At 40.8% G+C, this 22,891-nt stretch overlaps 1 protein-coding gene and 1 long non-coding RNA gene across 9 annotated transcripts in view; one reads left to right on the plus strand and one right to left on the minus strand.

Moving 5' to 3' along the window:
- Positions 1-8,541: 8,541 nt before the first annotated feature.
- The window catches only part of LOC137186198 (muscleblind-like protein 1), a 74,201-nt gene continuing 59,851 nt past the window's right edge, over positions 8,542-22,891 (plus strand). For 6 of the 8 annotated variants that reach the window (XM_067594923.1, XM_067594925.1, XM_067594926.1 and 3 more), the window contains exon 1: positions 14,261-14,418. The gene's annotated coding sequence lies outside the window, so the exon portion shown is untranslated. Of the gene's footprint in view, positions 8,817-14,260; positions 14,419-22,891 lie in introns of those variants that run through there. The other 2 variants (XM_067594924.1, XM_067594931.1) reach the window with 2 other exon arrangements.
- On the minus strand, positions 16,348-21,396 carry LOC137186199 (uncharacterized). Its single transcript, XR_010928992.1, has 2 exons — positions 19,456-21,396; positions 16,348-18,797 (listed from the first exon to the last, which is right to left on the minus strand). It is a non-coding gene; the product is annotated as an uncharacterized lncRNA (long non-coding RNA).

Raw genomic sequence — 22,891 nt, forward strand, 5'->3', positions numbered from 1 at the left:
AGAAACTGCAAAATATAAATAAATATGAATATCATTAACATATAGCTTTACATTACATTTCAATACAAATACTACAACAATGAATACTAAATTAGCCATTATGTAGTAGCACTAATTAGCTGAGATAGAACATGACCTATCAATAAGAAATTAATACTGTGATCATCTTGTCATTACAAGTACTATAATTAGTGAGCTGCATAATTATCTGCTATTTTTTCGATGATACGACAAAGTGTTGCTGTTAGTAAACAAGACAAAGTGTTTACAGCCGTGCTAGTGGCTCTGTGAGGCTGTAGTACAACAGCGCCTTGAGCTAAAAGCTGACATTCGTATGATAACATGTTAACAATGACAATGCTAATATGCTGACATTTAGCAGGTATAATGTTTATCATGTTCACCATCTTCGTTTAGTGTGTTAGCATGCTAACATTTGTTAATTAGCACTTAACACAGAGTTCAGCTGTAGCTGATGGGAATGTCATTAGTTTTGCTCATAAATCAAAATATTTAATCTGGACCACAGTGGTGGACCAACCAACCGACAGACTGATGTGTCCATTTGTAGAGCCATACTGCTAGCATGTAACAAGAAACAAATCACTTGGTTTATGTATCACTGCCTTCATTGAGAAACTCATATTCTCTGAAATGATTTTCATGATCTTCACGATCGCGATCTTCTCTATAAATCTTCTCTACAAATCTCTCCCTGTAGCACACATATACACTGCTAACTGATAAAATAGGTTAACAATGTTTTGGGTTTACCTTGTTATCTAATCCTCTGCTACATCCTTTCGTTTGGTGACTTTTTTCACAGTACTTACAACCAGCCACCCACCAAAACACACTGTCTCACTGTCTCAGTGATAATATTGATATTATATTGCATGCCTCTCCACTCTTTATTTCATCTTTGTTTTACTGTACTTTAATCTAAGTAAAGCTGAGGAAAGTGCATGGATTTCCTGAAGCATTATGGGAAGCGTAGTCCCCCAGAGTGTCTGTCTCACTGTAGGTCTGGGCTCTGTGCTCCCTGTCGGGGTACTAAGGGGATTGGATATGCTCTGCTAATGCTATTAGTGCTGCAGCTGGGGATTACTGTCTCAAAAGGAAAGGGGAAAAGGGCGTGAAAAGTGAAAAATCATTGCGTCGGGGAGGATGTGCGTGACAGAGATTTGCATGTTTGTACATGTATTCCAGAGAGAAAGAGAGAGATTAAAAAAGGGATATTCATGCAAACTATTACACACCAACAAAATACTCAGTCACTGTCTCTAATGCAAAGTGTTGTGTGAGCTGTTTTTTAATTTCATTTGGCTGTTACAGTACTCCTGTGATTTGAGTTAATTAGTCTATTAAGCTGGCCAGCACCTCTTGGAAACAGAATTATTTTTAGCTAAAGGAGAGAGATGTTGTGATTACTCTCTTTTCAAGAAGGCCAAAGTTGAAATCTGAGACAGAAGCAGAGGGCTGATCCATTTCGACTCGCTCGTGCCAGAAAAGCTCATAAAAGCATTGTGTTGCATGTTGACACAGCAAAATCTGAGTGAAAACAAAAAGTGAAAATCACATTTTAAACATCCAGCACTATCGACAGCCTTATGAGTGGCACTTGCGGTAAATATCATACACCTTTTTTTTTTTTTTTTTTAACAGTCCTACCCATGTGAACAACTGAGTCCTCCAGTCAGTGTAAGTGATATTACTGAGTTGAGAGCAGATTTCTTAAATGGGAAGTAGCCATACTGTCCAGTGTGCACATTGCTTGAGATCAATACAGGAGGAAAATGAGAATCATCCTCACCTAAAATAAGGTACACCATTTACCACTCAGAGTATGACAGCAGGACAGGAGTTTTGAGAGGTCAGCGTCTTGTTTTCTTACAGGAACGATAAAGTAGTGTCTTTCTCAGAAGGCCAAGTTGCTGGAAGCATTATATATCACCGCTGTTAAAGAACACATAGAAGCAAGCAGAGGATAATGTGTGGTGCACAGAGTGGACACTATCTGCCCACCAGGGTCTGTAGCTTGCCTTCTGGGTTCTATGGATTGTGCATCTATAACCAGCTGGTGAAGAAGAGCATGATCCTTCAGGGAAGGACATTCTGACTTGGAATTACGAAATAAGAAATGAAGAAATGTTCTGAATCATTAAATACCACATACCTCATCTAGTGAATAGCATTGCCTTATGAATATGTGCAGTGTGTATTGAGGACTCTGATTTACCACTGGCAATACTATTTCACGAGGCATTTGTTTGTCCAATCAAACAGAAAATATAGATTTCATATTGCCTGGGGGCTGCTGCAGGTGATTTTTTGAGGTTTTCCCACCGCAACAAAAGTAAGAGTTTGATATTCCCAGTCAAATGTCTGAAGCAGTACAGACTGTAGACATAGATTGTGTACACTAGGAGTCTGTTTCAACATCTTTTTTTAAGTTATCATTGATGGGCCCTCAAACCAACCCCGCACATAATTAGCACACAAATTCACTGATCCAGTTATGTTGCATGTTTTCAAATTGTTTTGTTCATGCATCTTTAATCAGCTATTAATCTCCACGTAAAAAAAGTGCAGTTTACTTTTGTTTATGCATTAGTTAACTGCCATAATTGCCAATTAGTTCCAAAAAGTACTGATCTTTCATTCCAGTTCTGTCTAACTGTGTATAAACTACCAAAACCAATAATAAAACCAATGTTTCTGTTTTTCCTCTGTTAATCCTTAGCCCTTCTGTCTCTCTATCTTAGCATCTGTTGTCTTTCTCCAACACGCTCTCCAATATTCATTATCTCCCCACATCTTTCCCCTCACTGTCTCACACATTTACACATTCTTTCTGCTAGTTGCTATGAGTTGAGACTGTCCTTATGAATATTTACCAACAGCAAGTTACCAAGGGCAATCTGCTGAGATTTGTTCACTCCCACCCTGTTTCATGTGTATGCATGCGTATATGTCTGTGCGCTTCACACTGCATCACTGCATGTGAGTGTGAGTTATTTTTTCAGCGATAATGCTCTGACTCTCCTCTAGGCAGGGTCGGGTATTTGGATCAAACCCAAGAGTAACCTATATGTTATCAGAGAAGTCAACATCTCTCCCACGTACAGAGCCTGACCTACTGTAGATTCATGTTTAAGAATCTCTTTTTTTTATTAAAAGGGAAATGCAGTTGAGTTAGTATTCCTCACGTCCATATTCGATGTACAGTACAAGCTCTTTTTGCTGCATTGTTAGGTAACTGAATGTACCTACAACAGATACTAGCTGTAAGCACACAGTATATGTTGCATTTTGCACCCCCAGCAAGACACAGCTACAAACAGACAAGGTTGCAGCTACATTGCACCATTCTGTGTGAGTGGCATTAACAAGGAATTTTTCTTCCATCCAAACACTTTTTAACAATTCACATTACTGTGCCAACAATGGAGTAGCATTCATCTGTGGAGCACAGTCAGGGGCAGCAGTGCTGAAGAGGTCGATCAAATTCGGCAATCAAATTTGATTGAATGGCTTTTAAGTGAAACAAATGGGGGTTATTTGATGTCTATTGAATACTTTGCTTTATACACGTTGCCTTTCAGATATAGAGTTGTTTGCTGGTCAGCCTTGGCATTTCTGGGTTTCAAGTGAGAACTCACCTCTATCAGTTTTAGAGGTTTCACATTAAGGCATTTCTTGATAGGGGTCACCAGTTTAAACTATTCATACTCTTGCCAAACTCTTCAGTGTTGTTGCTGTTTCCTTCCATGACTTCTTTGGTTATAGTTTGGTTATAGAAGCTGCACTTGGCATTTCATTGCTGTTGTGCGGTGGATGTTTTCTAAGCCCTGAACACCACACCACTTTTAATTTAAGGGTGACAACAACATTTTGGTATTCTGTTTAGTTTCTAGCGTTCGCAGGAAAAGAGTTTGCAGCAAAGATTGATTAAAACGTTTTCTATGTTTTGTTAATGTCTTTCAACTGGCCATGAGCAAAGAGGTGACGTAACCTTGCATTAATAATATTACCCCTACTGTCATAGCATTGGGCTGTTATTGCTTGGATGATGGTGAAAGGGCCTGTTGATTGTCTGCATGTGAAGGAATATTAAAAAGAATTCAAGACTGTGATGCTTGTCCATTCTGTTTGGTGTGAGTCCTCCTCTGCGATAACAGACTGATTATAACAGAGACAAACATCAAACCCCTCACCCATTCCCATCTCATCTCTCAAATAGACATGAGGGGGAGATGCGCTTAAAAATAAATGGGTAAATATTATTTTGCTGTCAAATTCACCATTTGAAAAGCCTGTTCAATTTGCCACCAGCAATAGGAACCCTAGGCCTTTAACAGCGTAGCTCTGCTGTTTACAAATTACACCCAGGATCCCACTCTTTAAATCGAGGGTTTGAAGTGCAATGCTGTTTAGATATTCAATGTAAAATATGTGTAATGTTGTGCTGTGCTTGCATCAACAAATTAAGCCTTTAGAAAAATCTCTGCCTCAAGTGATAGGAGATAATATGCAGTACATCAGTTGAACCTTTTAGACTTCTCAGGATCTGCATATGTGATATCATGAATGATATCCACCACAACAGAGATTGTTTTGACTTTATTTTACATACAATATGACAAAGTGACCTAAATATCACACCCACTGTAGAATCTATTATCTGAAGCAAATATTATGATGTGGGGAAGCCATCAAAAGATATACAGATCTACCATATCATATTCAACAACCCCTACTTGTAATATAACAGTGATGACAACAACCACTAATCTTTCCCAAATGTTCTAATTGTATCTAAGATGCAAGGCACATCTCAAATATTTCAAACTGCAAACTTGACACAACAGTCTCTGCGTCCTGTGATAGTTTTTTTCTGAGAAAATATTCTGAAGCCACGGTCAGATAACAAGGAAAAACAAAGTTTGTGTGAGCCTCCTCCATAATCATATGTGTGGTTTGTTTATATTTTCTGGTGATGGATGTCATGCGTGCAGCCACATTCTGATAAAAGTTCAAATTACATGAACTTTGACCCTGAGCTGTGCAGACCTTTGTAAGTGCAGCCAGTTTATGAAGGCTAATGGTTGTGCTGTGCTTGAGGATGAAGGATAAATTAAAGGGAACATATTATGCACATTGCCCAGTCTATATTTTCATTCAGGGTCTCTAGAGGAATATATTTGCATGATTTATAGTTCAAAAATTCATTATTTATCTTATACTGACCCTTTATGCAGCCCCTCAGTTCAGCCTATGTCTGAAACAGGCCATTTTAGCTCCTGTCTCTTTAAGGTCCTCCTCCTGATGAGCCCACTCTGTTCTGATCGGCCAGCTTTTGGCAGACCACTGTCTTCGGAGGATAAGTAAATAGTAGTAGGTTATCACTTCTCATTTCTTGTTTTTTACTCAAAATGTCAACTTCTGAAATACATCCGTACATGTTTGAGCCAAAACCTGATCTGAAATATGTGAATGGACAACGTGAACAACCCATGGAACAACATTAGCAATGACCTTAGAAACAAAGACTACAGGATTGATTGGCATTTGTAGGCATGCGCAAACAATCTGATGTCAGTTCAGTGGGGAAGTAGAAGTAACTTTGTAAATGGTGCATTCAGAGCAGGCTGAGGCCCTGGCTTTTGACTTTCAGGGAGCATTTTTTTTATATATTCACCTCAGGTTTTGGAATGTCTAACATCATAAGAGTATAGAAATAACAGAAAATCACAAAAAGAACGATAAGAAAAGGTGTGTTTCTATAAGTATCTATACAATAACAAATCATCATCATATTGGATAAAATATCAGCCTTCAAATTCAGCTACCAGGTTTGCATTCATACTGAATGTAACCTTACTAGAAACCAAATTGCAAATTGCTATTTACCAATAAGTCTGCTCCCACAGAGTCCCCCACAGCCAACCCAAGAATCTGGCACAGAGCAAAGTAGCAAGCTCAGCTCAAAAGCCTTTTTTTCTGCTATAATGTGAATAGGGCTTATGAACTCTCTGCAGTAATGCAAGATAAACACAGTAAAATGCATGACTGCTGTCGATATACAGTTTTTGAAAAAAACCCAAACCCAGGTGAACAAAAGTCCGGGGGGTGAATTCACAAAGAATGGATTGCAGTCGCTGATAGCACCGTAATTGCACATCACTTGCAACCGCTATCTGCCCTGTCTCAAGATCCAGTTCACAAAAGATATTGCGCTAATGATATCACAGTGCAAACACGCCCATAAAGTTTTGCAGCTGAGTGCAATATGGCCTTGTAAATGCGTTTCAGTTACCACCAAATCTCTGAAGACGCTAAAAATTTCACTCTAACTGCGTGTGGCTATTAGTGCTAAATGTATGCATATTACCTCATTTAAATATGTGTAAATAGAAAAGGAGCACAGAGACGCTATTTGCTTGGCAGCACAGTTAGGGGTGTATTTCAACCTTTGCGGATGCTTCGTGACTTTTTGTCTTATTTGTGCAGGTTTAGTGGCCGCAAAAGCCGCGCAATCCTTTTGTGAGTTCGCCCCTGAGGATAGTAATAATTACATCAGGAGTTCCACTGCCATCATTATGCATAAGCCTAATCAATGGTCATTGCGCTTAAGGGGAACTGCAATGTTGTTAATGAATAGTTCCAATGAGCAGTGAGCTCCGTATGTGTGTGTATGTGCGCGAGTGGTTAGTGTTAATGTCACTAATGAATAGATGTGGCGCACAGAGCCTGTGGACACCTGCTGTTACCATTAGTCCCAAAGAGCAGACTAATCACCCTGGCTTTCAAATCTGGGCAGGTTATTCAGTATCCCTCAAACTCAAGGACTCTTACTCTTATTACACGGAGGATATGAGTGGATTCAGTGATAATGCCAGCTTGTTCAGATATACTCCTTCCAGAGGCAAAAAATGCCACAGAAAAGCCCATTTTATTGATTTAATGCAGTTTTGTCTTCTGCAGAGCACTGAACGCCCGGAGGAGTAGCTTTTACTTAGTGGCACATTCTCCACAAACCTAAGGAATAAAGTAGAGCAGCAAGTGTCAATTGGCAGCCTATGTGCACAAACAAGCGCACAAGTGCTGGCACATTCACACTTGTTGCCTCCCACATTGTCTATACCTTACTCTGCTCCCTCCCCTTCCTTTGCCAAGCTCAGTGATTAAATCATTCTCATAAGAATTTCAACAGTCAATGCTCAGTGTATCCCAGTTTCTACCTGTTCCCATGGCTACTGAAAAGACAGAGAACAGGACTGTGGGAGGTGTAGTTTTTTTCTTAACTGGTCTGACTAGTCTTATTCTTTCTAGCTCCAGTGGCATGGCCGTATGGCTCATCTGGATCCAAATGTGAACATGCAATGTGCATGTTTCGGTGACAGAGAGGATTCTCGTAAGGTCATGACGGATTTGAAGTAGGTAATGCAAGACTGTGGGACAGAGGGAGAGAAAGAACGATGACAGCTACCAGAGAAAAAACAGGAAGGCTAGATGTTGAAAGATTGAGCGTTTGGGGAACCAGTGTGACGGTTGCACTGCAGGACTCAGCTGCAAGCTGCTGATTTACAGGGCCTGAAGGACAGCCACGGCCTTCCACCCACTCTGTCGCCATGGGAGACGGTGGAGAGGAGGTCTCGTCTCCTTTTCTTCTTCACCTTCATTCTCTCTCCTTTACACACTTATCTCTCTTTCTCTCCCTCTGTTCTTTTTCTGCCTGTCAGCTCTCCCTTTCTTGATAATTTATTGAGCTCCCATTATCATTCTGAATCAGCCAGCCAAATAACTATTAAAAGTTAAAAGGAAGGTGAATAATGAGGAAAATTGAAATAATTACATCAAAGTGTAAAATCTGTCTATCCCGGTGTGTCTGTCTATCTGGCTGTATGCATGTGTGCACATAACCCATTCATCTGGTCCATCTGTCCAGCTGTCCAGCCGTACTTTCCTTGTTGATAATGTGACTGAAATGTGTGTTATCAAAGTGCTGCAGGCCTCAGCGCACTGACAGTAGTAATGGAGAAAGAGGAAGAAACCACAAACAGGAACTATAGCCTGCTTCCAGGAACCAGCATGGACCGCCACATCAACACCCCCCCCCCCCCCCCCCCCCCACATACACACAAACACACACACTCAGAGGCAAACACAAGCACAGGGATGCATGTGCATACACACAAACACTGTATCTGTGTCTCTCTCACTATACACCACCCTCTCTTTATCTCACAAGGCAGAAGCAACAGTTAGTGATCACATGACCTCTCCTCACTTCTGTGTTAGCAAGCTAGCTCAGGCTCTGAGTAAATGTTAAATAGAAGAAGTAGAGGCAAGTAGAGTGAATGCAGTTTGTGAAACATTTTGTTTTGTTCTATTCTATTTCACTATTTAAACAGAATACAGAGAGAGAGAGACTGAAGAGCTACAGTAGAGGGGGGAGGGAGGGAGGGAGGCTGTTGCCAGGGCAACCAGAGCCGCGGCGGTCGTCATCATGAGGCTTCTTCTGCATTGTGTGTGTGTGTGTGTGGACACAGCGCGTGTGAGTTCACCCTCCTCTCTCCAGACAGAAGGCGAGGACATCCCCCTCTAACACTGTGCCAACAGAGAGAGAGAGACACACACAGCAGAGAGAGAAAGAGAGAGAGAGAGAGACTGAAACCCCATAATGCACTGCACGCTGCAGGGCTGAAGTCGTGCAGATTCATCAGTTCCTGTTCGGAGGGGATTGTGTGTGAGCACACACTCACTCATACATCCAGACCGAGTGCAGGAGAAACACACAGACAACCTGGCAGGTAAGGCAGCCCTTCTGTGTCCGTTGGACGGCTTCTGGGTTTACATGATGATCTGCTTGTCTGTCTATTACTGCCTCTGAAAGGAGGAGAGGGGAGAGTTCTCTATCCAGACGACAGGGTGTCATTAATATTTGACATGTTATGATTCCGACAACTTCCCTGCCTGTTGCTGGTGATTGCTGCTGTATATTTTTCTTACTTGTAAATATTTGAGTTTGGGATTTTTCAAAAGCAGGATTTATATTAGAGAGAAGATTTGAAACAGCTGATATGCATGTGGGATATGTGTTAGTTTTTGTCTGTTTTGTTGGGGTTTTTTTTGGACAGTTTTACATCCTTCCAGCGTACAGATACTGTCTAAACAGCTACTGATTTGAATACACTGGAACTGTTTTGCATGTAGTTATGTCATGTGAATGCTGGTGTGCACAGCTTAACTTTTAGGGAAAGACAACTGATATGGAATTCTACAGCATTCACTTATTATTATGAAGGCTATTTACATTTTCGTGTACAATGTATACAGTGCAGTACCTTTATGATACTAAATAGTTATAATAATATCAATATTTCCAAATACTGTTTAACAAAAGTAATAGCAATTCAGCATTAATATATAAAATTAAGTTTTAAAGGCTTAATTGCAAAACATCAAGTTAACGTTGCATTGATTCTGTCTACTTTGCTTCATGTAATGCTAAAGTGAGACTAATTAGGTCATTTAAAATATAAGCCTAATGTGCCAAGTCAAAAAACAACTTGATCTAATGATACATATTGAGTTATACTCTGATTACAACAATCATCGATGAGGCATTTTAGGATTAAGTTTCTAAAGTTCTTTCTTCACAGAATTAAAAATATAGTAAAATTCCTCAAAAGCAAAGCCTGTTTTTTTGAGTCATCTGCAGTGACATTGGTGAAAGCTGATTGGCGGGTAAAAGCGTGGCTCCTCCTTACGGGTCATTCTGTGGTTTAACGGCCACTGAGGCTTGTGACCGTATCTGTTGCGCCAGAGACACAGGCAGGCTGGAAAGTGCGATTGCAGCAGCTTAGGGCAGGGGCTCTTAAACTTTATTACCTCAGGACTCAAATGGGAAATTTCAGTTCTCCACCCTGGGATCCCTTTGAGAACTAATGTTTCAACACTGTCATGTGGAGAAACAATGGAAGGTCAAAATAAGGGCTAAGAGGGAAAAAATAGCTTTCAAATAAAACTTCATGATTTTTCAAATTAAACCTTAATTCCAAAAGGACATAATTTAAATGTCAGCTGTTCATACTGACCCCTGAGTTATATTATCTCAGAATACAGCTTTTAAATAAAATACAGCTCCAAATAATTTCACAAACAAGTCTCAAAGGAGCTCGAAGATTGTTTTACTGGTATATCTTTCACCTTCTGACAGAGTGTATTATGTGGACGTGGGAAGCTGTTTATACTGAACACTGTAACGGACTATGCAAAGAGCTTTGCGGCTTGGGACATAAAATGCAAAAAAGCCATAATGCAGATCAGGCAAAAAAAAAAAAAAATCTTTTGAATATTCAGTTTGTCTCCATTTAGCGCAGACAGAGCACCGCTTCTTTCTGCTCTTCCCCTGCAGAAATCCACCTGTCAAAACTCAAAATGGAGAGGCTCCTCTTTTTCATTATGGCTCCTTTCATTAAGAGCCCCCCCTTCACTATCTGTGTTGCCGCCTGATAGAATTATCCACCAGACACCTATGTGACAGTAGCATCTATATATCTGCCCCCGCTCTGTAATAATTCAGCGTTGGTGCTCTGGAGACTCAAAGCTGCCTGATAAAAGTGAATGTGTGCGTGAACATGTATGTGTGTGTATAGTCATCTGGATGTTTAATGTGTTCTTGAAAGCATGTGCATGAGCTCTTATTGAGCTCCAGTTGAAGCGGAATGAAAAAGCAGAGGGAAGTATGTCTGTTTTAAGTTATAAGTTAAAAAAAAAAATGGGAAAAAGTGGTTGTTGGTTTGCTCCAACTTTGCACTGAATAACATTGGTAATACCAGACCTCCACCAATGATTAGTTTCAGAGTTTAGGAGGATTTCAAACAATGGTCATTCAGATATTCCACTGCTGGTCTGTTATAGAGCTTTGTGTTGACAGATTTCCAGATTTTCCATCCTCGTGTGGTGAGGTCACATCCTGGGGCTTCACATTATGTTGCTACTAGTACTCTGAGCTGTTCATAGTGAAGGGAAGGACATAGGTGCTGTGAGGTCGTGCAGTTTTAAAAGATTAAAATAGCTGCTATTGTTTGAAGATGATCAATTCAATGATTTGACCTTAGATACTCAACAATAGAGCAGAGGTCTGTTATGAATGTTGAAAACCTCACAGACTCACACTGGGTCGCCCTGCTGGATTTTCCATTCGGTAAGAACCCTGAGGTTCTCCAGAAGATATTCTTTTGCTGTCGGTCCAGCTCTGGCTTCGCTTAGCAGCATGGATCAAAGGTGATATATGGATCCAGATCTTCTCGTCCAACTTCAGCTCCTCCTTTCTCTGTTCTTTTTCTCAATTTTTTTCCTCATTCCTGGCTTTAATGATGTGGAACACAAGAGTTGAACATGTTCATGGAGTTATGGCCTCTTTTTGATATGATCACAATGAACCAGGATGTTAAGGCTTGTGTGGCACTGGTTTGTGTTAGAAAGCAGCGTCTGGAACGTGCTTTCTCGTTCTCTTCTCCGCACACATCAGCAGAACAATGGGCAGGATCCTTAGTGTGCATTAAATTATCTGCGATTGCAGCAATTATCTGCATCCAAAACCTTTCACTGTGCCTTGTTTCTTGATCACTGTGTCTCTCCTTTAAGACGAGAAGCACATCACCAGTGGTGGAAAGTACATTTACAGAAGTACTTCAGAGAAATTCTGAGGCACTTACTTGAGTATTTACAGTATTTACAGTATTTTATGCTACTTTGCTTCGTTTTTGGAGGAAAGCGTACTCTGCAGATTCAGATTCTCAAGCTCTGAGCATGTAAAAAACTATGCATTGTTATACTGTAAATGAAACAACCTAACAGTGTATAAAATAGTTTAGGTTAGCTCCATCTTGACAAGCTACAATAATAGCTACAATAACAAAATGCTGTTTACATGTTAATGCAACAGTAATAATACTCCAATAATACAATATAACATGATATACAGTAAAATTGTTCCTAATATTTTACCGCCCTCATGTATGTTAATGGAGTGGACAAAATATTAGGAACACCATTCAATATAATTCACCCCAGTACACCACCACCACCTACTAGGACCTCAATAATAAACATAAAGTAGAATTATCACCTTTCTGACAATGCTAACCAAAACTGATGTATAAACTTCGTAAATGTACAGTTTATGGCAGAGCTGCATTAGGTTGCACAGATGTACCTAATGAAGTGGCCAATCAGTGTATATATCAACGTTGTGCTTACAATTTGTTGCGCTGACTCCAAGTGGCCAGAAAAGTAATGCTGTTTTAAATAAAATTTTAAAATGTTAGACCTTCCAGTGATGATGGAGTATGAATACTTTGAATGGTTCTTGCCACCACATCGCTTATTACAATGGCACATGTGGGAAAGCAGTTAACCTACTGAAGTGATCGTGAGCAGGACTCTGAATGTGTGTCTGACATCTGAGCTCTCAGTAGGGCAAGAAAAAAATAAATCTTTCTTTAAAGAGTGTAACACAGACAGATGTTTTTCCAGAGAAAAGTGCTATCACATCCTGTATTTTTAGAGTCCATCTGTATTCTAAACGATCACAACATGACATGTACACACTAAATCCAGTTCCCATTTCCGCATAATCCTGGAAGACAACTATAGGGCCTTTTTTGGGCACAGGACAGTGACTTGCCAGCTCTAAAATCGAAATTCCATATTACTGGCGTCTGTAGTGCGTTGCTTTGACTCTATGAACGAATGAATAAATATTTACAGAAGCAAAAGCTAAACATTAACACTTAGAGCAGAACAGACATTCATCATATGTGATTTTGAAGGCAGGCTGCAGGCTGCTGCTCAATCAACACCCCAACACTCTTACACACACACATGCACACACAAGCCAATACAGTGATAGATTCCAAACACCCTGATATATTGCAGCCACAAGTCAGTGATGTGGCTCTGAGTCACTTGGTAACACCCACCTGACACATACACACACACCTCCACACACACACACACACACACACACACACACACACACACATACGCACCTGACGTAGTGTTTGATGGAGTTAGACACCATGGCAACAGAGCTGTGACTCTTGCTGTCCTGTGAGTGGACTGAAGCTGTGGAGGAGGGAGGAGAAAGCTACAATATAGCGCTGCTACTCAAGTGCAGCTATTATTATTCCCAATCGCTCTTTCTCTCTATTCTCTGCTTTTCTTTTTTCTCTCTCTCTTCACCACAGCCGTTATCTGCATGGTGCATTTCTCTTCCATTTTTTTTTTTTTTTTTTTTTGCAGTATAAAGGCTGTGAGTTGAAAAACTCAGCCAAAGGAAGTAGAGGAGGTAGAGGAGAGGTCAGCAAGCATGTATTTCTAAAGCTATCGATGTGCAAAACCTGACACATTATCAGAGGGAATCGCGCTGATTCTCACAGCTGCAACCAGACATCATCCAGGATGGCGTCTTATTTGTTGACATATTATTTTTATCTCACCCATCTTGTGCTCTCTCACTCACGCTGCACCTCCCTGCTTCAATCACAGACCAAAAATCAATTAACTCCTCCTGTCATTATTTCTCTATTTAACCCTCCTTCATTTTTATTTGCCTTGCAGTTTTACTCTCTCTCTCTTTTCCTGTCAGTCATGTTTTATAAAGGTAGTAGCACAGATGAGGCGAGCGGAAGGAGGGAGAGAAGGGGGCGTGCAGGTGGACAGGTCTCACAAACAGCATCTGTATGAGATTTACTGCCTGCAGATACAGATGGTGGAGAGACAGGGAGGAAGAAAGTGGGGGGAGAGGGAGGTGTTGGAACAGTGCAGGTGAATTGCATTTTTGGTCTCCGGTAGCATTTTCACAGTCTGATTGTCAGCATTTGTTAACATACACACATGCACACACACACCCACACACACACACACTATAACGCAGTGTGAAATTGTGGGAACGTGGCTGTTGACAGTAGAAGTTTGTCTGAGATAAGTTCCCCTCTCCTCTCCTCCCTCTTCTGCATACGATCCAAGCGCGAGCTGTGAAAGGTGAACTTGCAGCCTGCTGTGGATAAATTATGTGTGACATGTTTAGCTGTGCAGCCTTATATGGAGACGGGTGTATCTGAATACAGTAGGGCTCTGCCAAGAGGGAAGGAGGGAGAGAGAGAGAGAGAGAGAGAGAGAGAGAGAGAGTGAGAGTGAGGGAGTGAAGGACAGGGAGGGAGGAAGAGGAGAAGGAGGAGGAGGAAGGAAAAGAGGCAGGGGAGGGAGAAAGCGAAGGAAAAAGGAGGGAGGAGGGGGCAGTGACGGAGGGAGTGAAAGAGAGGAGTGCCGCGAAGCAAGCATGAGGTTTTCACTTTCCATTCTCCCCTCAGCAGCAGTCAGATGAGTCCTTGCAGAGACACAGTAAGTCTTTGCTGTTTACTTTGTGTATGTGTGTGTGTGTGTGTGTGTGTGTGTGAGGTGTGTGTACAGGCATTACTTTGTGTTTGTTTAGTCACTAATGAGTGAGTTTGCTGCTTACATTTTCTGCCATATCGCTTTTGGAATTATCATTCACCATCTGGATATTGACTGTGGTGTATTCATGTGCGTTTGTATGAGTAATTTATATGTCTGTTTGTGTGTGTGTGTGTGTGTGTGTGTACATATGCAGATGGCCACCGTGCTTCACTGCTAATGTGTGGTTGTTTGAGGCGGGACAGTTTTAATGTGGAAAAGAGCTGAGCAGACGAAAGAATGGGTAACGTTAGTGTTTAATGTTCCGCAGAGTAGTTAACGCTCACAACACTCGCGCACAAAGACACACACTGACACACACTGACACACACACTCTCTTTTCTGGCAGACTTCACTCTGTCTCTCTCAGTTTCTCACATGCTCTCCTCCTTCAGTTGGACTACACTGAAATCCCCGTTGGGTGACTCCTACTGTTAACACTAAAGCTAAAATATTCACTCACATTTATGGATGAATGAATGAAAACACACACATACACACTCACTCACTCAGACACACACTTACACATATGAACGGCTTTACACTCCCCCCTGTATAATGACAGGACTACTGTTTACACTACAGCTGCCCTCAGGAAATGATTAAACTCCTGCGTTACCCGGGCTGTCTGCGCCAGTCTGACACACAAGCGCGAATACACACACGCATGTACACACACAAAATAAATCATCACTGACATTTGCATGCTGTATAAAGGCCAAAAAAGTGAACATAATTTGGTTAAAGTGGCTTTATAATCCTTAGTAAAGTTTGTGTATACATTCAGATAGTAAATGGATGCTATAATTAAGTCATGTATATATAGGCTGTTATATTTTGTCAGTGTTTTCCTGACAATTTCTTAATGTGGGTGGTTTTATTTGTCAGTAGGGTGGGGGGCAACAACATGATAGAATTATAAAAGCCTATGCTTAATACAGAACCATTTGGAGAAAATAATATAATAAACATACTCTCTTTAAAACCTGGAATTTTGGATATTGAATATAAGCAGGGTTTCACTCTTGTTTGCTTTGCATTAAAAGTTAAATTCCTGGAATAGGTCGAGTGTGGTCTAGAATACATTAACTTTGGAGTCTCGACATTTTTCAATTAATCTTCTAAACATGCACCGCTCATTTGCCACATTTCCATACGGTTCGGACACCTGCTCGGTGCTGTAACTGTGATCGGAGTCTATGATGCAAATTTTCCGCACCGCATCTATCACTCTCTCATTCACCTGTCTGCCTACATGTCTCAGGAGGGTTTGCCAGAAGGTGTCACTTACTTTGATGACATGTTGCGGGTTCACCCAAACTGAAACACGTGCCTGCTGCCTGCAGTTCCTCGTCTAATAAGCTCAGTGTGACTTCATTTACCAGTTTTAGATTTGCATCAATAGTACCTTAAGTTGCAGACTTCATTGCAGCTCCAGGAGCACAGCAGAGAGATGTTATTGTGGGTCCCTTTTCCTCCTCCCTCCATCTGTCACAAGTGAAAGTAAGCACCTAAATTTTGGAGTAGAAGGAGTCGAGTTGGCTGATTGCTGATGGAAATATTTACAGAAGGGCAAACACAAATTCTTTCTAACAACAGTTAATACTGCAGTTTGAGCTCTCATGTCATTATTCACCAAATTGATCCTGTCGTAGACACCATGTCCGTCTATATTTCCTCTCTTGTTTCACATACACGCCCTCTTCTCACCCACTAATCTGAACACTTCTACCTCTTCGGGTTTCTCATCCTTCTCTGTCTTTGTCTCTCTCTGCAGCTGTCTGTCTTATTCTTTGCGTCTTTCTGTTTTTGTTTTTGTTTTTTTTTATGGCTCACTGTATTTCTCTTTCGTCTGACTCTTCGCGGGATCGAAAAGCTTCTCTGCAGATCAGAGAAGGCAGATCTACACGGTCATTAGAGTATAGAACAGCAAGAGCGCAGAGGCACTCATACATACTGAATTTCACAGCACACATATCCCGACTAAACAACTGTGTGTATGTGAGAGAAAAGAAAGAGACTCTAATGGATGGGGAGTGAGAGGACGCATGCTTACCTGCTTTTGACTGTATCGATTAAAAAAAAGAGGAATTATGGTTTTCCTCCCCCACCTTCTCTTTCCATCCTTCAACTAATCTTTGGAAGTGATGTCATCTCCCTGCTGTCCTCAGCAGGCACAGGGCAGTCTGTTGCATGCAGATGAGTAGTGTGTGTGTGTGTGTGTGTGTATGTGCATAATGACATGAGCATGCCTCCATCCTGATTTACATTATTCAATTATCAAGTAAGAAAATGGGGCGAAAGCTCTGATCAAGGTTATGGCAGGGGAAGGTGACTGGAGATGACTTTGAGTCTCATGCTTCAGAAATTCAACACAGAGCATGTAACCGGCAGATAGATAGACAGTCAGTCACTCAGACAAATGGTTGGGGGAGTCCTACGAGGCCATTTGGTGAGTGGCAAAATCACAGTGAGTCAGTCAATGGTGTATGATTGCTGTTTTCCCTGCAGTCTGCAAAGCTGTCACTGGACTAATGCACACTGGTGGAAGATGTAATCTATAGTAAATACACTTGGCTCCACAGAGCAGCCCTCTGTGATTTCCACAGATTAAGGTGTCAAACTGAATCACTGGTCATAGACAGCTGAAGAGTACAGATTATCCGCCGTTTGGCCAAGGGACTCCCTAAAAACTTGGTATTTCACCCGGGGGCGGTGCCTTTGCCCTGCATCACACAAAGTGTTGCATGCCTGATGCACGTTGTCATCGGCTCACTTTGGATCGTCTCGTCACTTTTTGGTAACCTAAGTTGTTTATCAACCTAATCTTTGCCTCAACCCCAATATTAAACCTACAGGAGACCTCACGCCTAATTGTAATTTCAAACAGAGATGTTTTTTTTTTCACTCATCGATTTATGAAGATAGATACACTTAAATTTTTGCTCCTGGCACTGCTGGCATGGCTGCAACCGCAACTAGAGCCCTGGAGATTTTCAAATGACTTTTACCAGACTGTTGATAAATTCTCAAATTGACCATCATAACGTTATACTGGAATATATGTACAAGTAAATAGTGCTAAAATATATTGACATTTTGATATACTAAATTATGTCCAACAACAAAAATCTATTCAGATGGAGGTCTGTATTCTGATATCAATGTACTATCTTGCATCAATAGATGCCCAAACGAGCTTACATGGCAGACTATCAGTTTCCATATAGGTGTGACACCAAATATACAAATTATAGGAAAACATGAATAGTATATTATGTATGCCTTCATACTTGACATGCATCAAATAAACTGATCTCATATTGTATTTGTGTATTATTCAGTCGTTTGCCTAATTATCCAAGCTTTAGAAATAAAACTAGCCCATACTTTGCCACTCAGTCCAACTTCTCATTTTCATTAAACCAAAACAATTCAGGATTTTTGTTCTGTGTGCTTACAAAGGTGGACACAGGTTATCATAGTACAATTTATTTTCATCATCTCCCAGGTCTCAGACCAAATACACGCTACCTTAATCACTTACCTACTTCTATTGCCAGCAGTAGGATACCTCCTCTGGACATAGCATAGAGTTCCTCACCAAAGGGTTTCTGTTCTTTCTATTTGAGAGTCCTTAGCATGGAAAAGTCTGGGAACTCCTCACCAATCCACATTTCAATTGGTGCAATCACCAGAGGCAGTGCATGTTGCAACTCCTTGGGTCTCATAATTTGGATTTTTAGTATTTGTCAAAACATGTCATTAAAAGTAACTGAGGGCCCTATCTTACATAAAGATGCTCAGGCCGTATGGCCTGACAAGGCACACACCAGAATTGTTTCCATGTACACACTTGAGACCAAATATACAAATTAATACTTTAACAGAATATTATGTATATGTTCATATATGACAAACATCTGCACAAATAACTGGTATATGTTATGACATTCTTATGTTAGCATGACTGGATAGTGCAAATTAAATGTAGTAACCCATATTATTTGTACAAAACTAGCGTAACTCACCCTCCATCATGTAAAAGCAATGAACGTGCACTATGAGCACGGGCTGAGACGGTCACGGAGCTCGCAGAAGCGTGTGCACTGCTATGTCCTGCAAAACCACACCCATCCAGGTGAAATACCAAGTTTTTAGGGAGTCCTGTTTGGCCCAGTTCTGCTCTGATGATGAGTCAGGGATTCTGCACTTCATGTGTGTGTGGTTGTGATTAACTGACATCCACTCCTTTGGTATTTCCTGATTTGATCTAAAATACCAGACTGAAGAATGACAAAAATTCACAGAAGGCCAGTTCATTAGTGTTAATTATCTTCATCGGACTTTAATAATCTATACAACAATTCAGCTATTAAGGTTTTCAGCCATTCAGCTTAATCAGTGATCATCTTGCTGTTACTGAGCCATCTCCTGTCAAGGATTGTCCGTGGCTCAAGTTGTCATAAATTGCATCTGTCTCTGTCTTTATATGCTGGTGTCCTGCGTGCTGAATATCTCCACTCTGTCTATCTCAGGCCATGCCATCTCTACCTCCCCTCTGTCTACCTATTTGTCTATATCTGTATACTGTATGTCTGCATGTATGAGCAAAGGAGAGTCGGGGAAAGTAAAAAAGTAAAGACTGCGTATGTGTCTGATAAAGGCCCCGTGCTTGAAATGCCACATGCGGAGGTCATAAATTTACACAAGGCAGCTTATTTCAAAGTGGGCAGACTACTTTTTCACGGGCATCTGTCTGCCTCCCTTCCACCTATTACATCTATATCCCTGGGATGTCTCCTCTCCATCAATCAGTCTGTTTCTCACCCTGTCTGTCTGTCTTTCCATCTAACTCTCTCTCTCATTCTCTCTGTTTTCCAATCTTTCTCATCTACCCTCCCACCCACACTCTCACACACATATATATTCTCATACACACACCTCCTCCATTGCTATTCCTGAGAGGAGCAGACTGGTCTGGCAGTGGCTTGGTTTATGTCCATGAACTCAGTGACACCGTTTTTGCCGCTGCATTACACCACACTGGCACTACCACAGCTAGGTATCCACACTGCAGAGGAGATAGGAGTAAAAAAACAAGCAAAATGCATGTCACAATACATGCATGCACAAATAGGTAATCATGTATCTAAATGTATATTATCTCACATCCCTGTGTGTGTGGATGTCTACTATCTCCCCAAACCCCCACCCCCACCCCCCATCTCTATGTGCATCAGGCTGTTTAAACACTTGCACTGATATCACAGTGCAGACGACAGCTTGCACACGTGCCACTTGACTGCCCTCATCGTCTCCCCTCCCCTCTGTTTGTCTTACAGCTGAAGGAGGGAGTCATAGATTGTGTGTGTGTGTGAGAGACAGAGTGAACACATGAGAGAGATAGTTGATGTTGTTCATATGCATACATATTACTCATATGCCTGTGTCCTGAATATAAATGCACTGGCTGACCTTCCGTTCTTCTCTACTGTTGTGTATGCTTTGTAGATGATGCAGATCTGCTGTGTCATGGTTTGTGGTCAATACTAATGTGTGTGTGTGTGTGTAAGATTACCCTGATGGTACAATCTGTAGAAACATCATCGTAATGGAGTATCATTTCAGAATGACCAGCACTCAACCGGAGACTGCTGGATCATATCTTAAGCCTGTAGGGGATTGGCATGTGAGCATTATTTATTCGGTTGTCCCTTCAGCAAGGTATTTAATGTCACACAGATGTCCATCACTCAGTTTTCCTGAGCAGTTTAAGTGGAGAAAAAAAGAAAAGTTTTTATTGTGCCTTAGATTAGTGTGACCAGAAGTCCCTGTTTTCCAGGGACAGTCCCAAAGACAGTTTTTGATGGGCTGTCCCTGGCTGGAGCTGTCCCTGGATATGTCCCTGTCTTGAACTGTACGTTAAAAACAGACCACAAAGTGAAATAATATTTTACGTGGCAAGAAAGGCCAGGCAGCAGAGCCTACCGGTTGATGTCTCAATTGCGTTGTACTTGTTTTGGCCAACAGAGGAGGCTGCTTGCTATAGCGGCTTCATATCACTCTTCTTCTTCTACTAACTACTTGCTCGTGGCAATTTTAGAGAAAACTAGCTAGCAAGTGTCACGTGAATCCACAACATCACCACAAACATCTTTTCAAGCCAGGTAAGTTGTCGCCATGAGAAGCACTGTCGCCAAGTGCTTGCTCATCAGGGAATTGCTGGGTCTCTATAAATTAAAGAGTACGGTCTGGACCTGCTCTATGTGAAAAGTGCCCTGAGATAACTTTAGTTATGATTTGGCACTATATAAATAAAAATTGAAATTGAGTGAATGAATTGAGTAAGTTACAATCATTTGAGATCCTAGCTAGTGATGTTATAATGTCACAATTTATTATGTAGATAGATAGATCAGCTCTATAAGGTTTAAAATGGCCTTTAAATACCCTAAGTTAGCTAACTAGGTTAGCTAGCTACTGTCATGCTAGCTAGATTAAAAAACATTCACATGTAAACATACAGTGGACAGGGTATATTGAAAATATGATTATATAAAATGAATGCACAATTAATTATAAAAATATTTATCTGTACTTATTATTTATTACTTATTTGTATAATTTTAATGGTTTGGCATTATAATAAGTAGTGTGAAAATATATTTTGAAATTTTCATGGATAACATTAGCATAATGTTTTGTTAGGGAGTGGAGAGGAAGGAGAGGAGGAAGACTGGATAGGAAGAAGAGTGAAGGAGATAGAGGAGGAAAGGTGAAGATATAATTACAGAGCCTGCCAATTTATTATTCCAAACAATGTTTTTGAGATAGAATACAAAATGAGGCAAGCAGTTAGAATCTGTTAACCTAAGTATTTTATCTAATAGTGTACTATTTATTATTAAAGATTGGAGAGGAAGGAGAAGAGAGTGACAAGGAAAAATTAAGGCAGTAAAAAGAGTGAAGTGAGGAGACTGTAGGAGAATGAGGTGGAAAGGTTAAGAGAAGGACAGGAAGAAAGAGAAGGAAGATAAATGAAGAAAAGAGGAAGAGAAAGACCGGAGGAGAAGAAAAAGTTGAGAGTAAAAAGAGTGACACAAGGAGAGTGAAGAAGAGCAGACAGAGGAGGTACAATGGCTATTTCCAAGAAACGGAAATGCCATTTTAATGACAACATGATGAGAGAATTTCCATTTATACGCCCCAATTTATGAGCCAAAGTTTACATGTGCTAGGACAAAATGTGATGCCATAGTAAGTAACGTATTAGCACCATGGGCAGCTACTTTGGTAACACATGACCTCGACCTAGACCTGTCCATTAATGCGTCTAATCATGGACATGTAAAGCCGCTATTGTAAGATAGCCTATATAATGGCAACACATCTGTGGAAACAAAACTGTTTGATTTTGTTGAATTGAAAGGAGAAACAGCAAAGGAAAGTGGAGCTGAAGTCCTGGTGGTCATCCAAAAATTTAATCTGGAAAACAAAGTTGTGACATTCTCTGCCGACAACACAAATACCAAATTTGGAGGACTGAATAGGCTGGGGAGGGTCAGTGAATACCAAAGTTAAAAATGCTCTGCAGCGGGAGATGACTGCAAGACGTGATGGCAACTTCATTCCAGTTTTGGTCAGAGAACTTCTGAGAGAGCTAGAGGAAAATGGAGCAATGTCAAAAGAGAGCTTTCCCAAAACATCCCAATCATTCTTCACTACGGCTGTGAACTACTTGCAAGCATGGGGAAAGCACACAGATGATCTAAAGATTTACATTGTCTCCTTTTAAAAAGGGAACCGCAGCACGAAGAGATCCAGAAGGCAGCAGCCACACTGCAAGAAAAATGCCCCAGTGTGACCATCAACGAGGATGCGTTGTTTGACGAGGTTACTGGCCAGCAAGATTTCCTAAAGGGGGGGATCTCTTGAAGAATGGAAAACATCTGAGACACCACTTAGTCAGAGATGGAGCATGGTGGTTACCCACTTCAAAGTGAATGACATCCCACACACTAACCTGGCTAGATTAATGTTTATTGTCATGTGCTTACTTGGAAGTAATGCACCAGTTGAGATAGTGCTCTCCCAAATGAATGATATATGGACAGCAGCAAGAAATAGCTTTGCTGTTCCTCCCATCAAGGCCATGCTTATTGTGAAGACAAACGTCAACCTCCCCAGCCAGGAGTTAATGGAGAAGCTGGCCGAAGACAGAGCAATCCTGAAGAAAATTCTTCTGAGAAATATACAGATTAGTTTGGTATAAGTATATTGTGTACTTACCAATCTCATCATCATATTTCTTTATTATGTTGTTAAGTATTTCACATATACTGTTGCCTCTGTTTTTTCAATTTTACCCATGTTCTCA

Source organism: Thunnus thynnus, chromosome 7 (genome assembly GCF_963924715.1).
Source record: "Thunnus thynnus chromosome 7, fThuThy2.1, whole genome shotgun sequence".
Taxonomy (NCBI): Eukaryota; Metazoa; Chordata; class Actinopteri; order Scombriformes; family Scombridae; genus Thunnus; species Thunnus thynnus.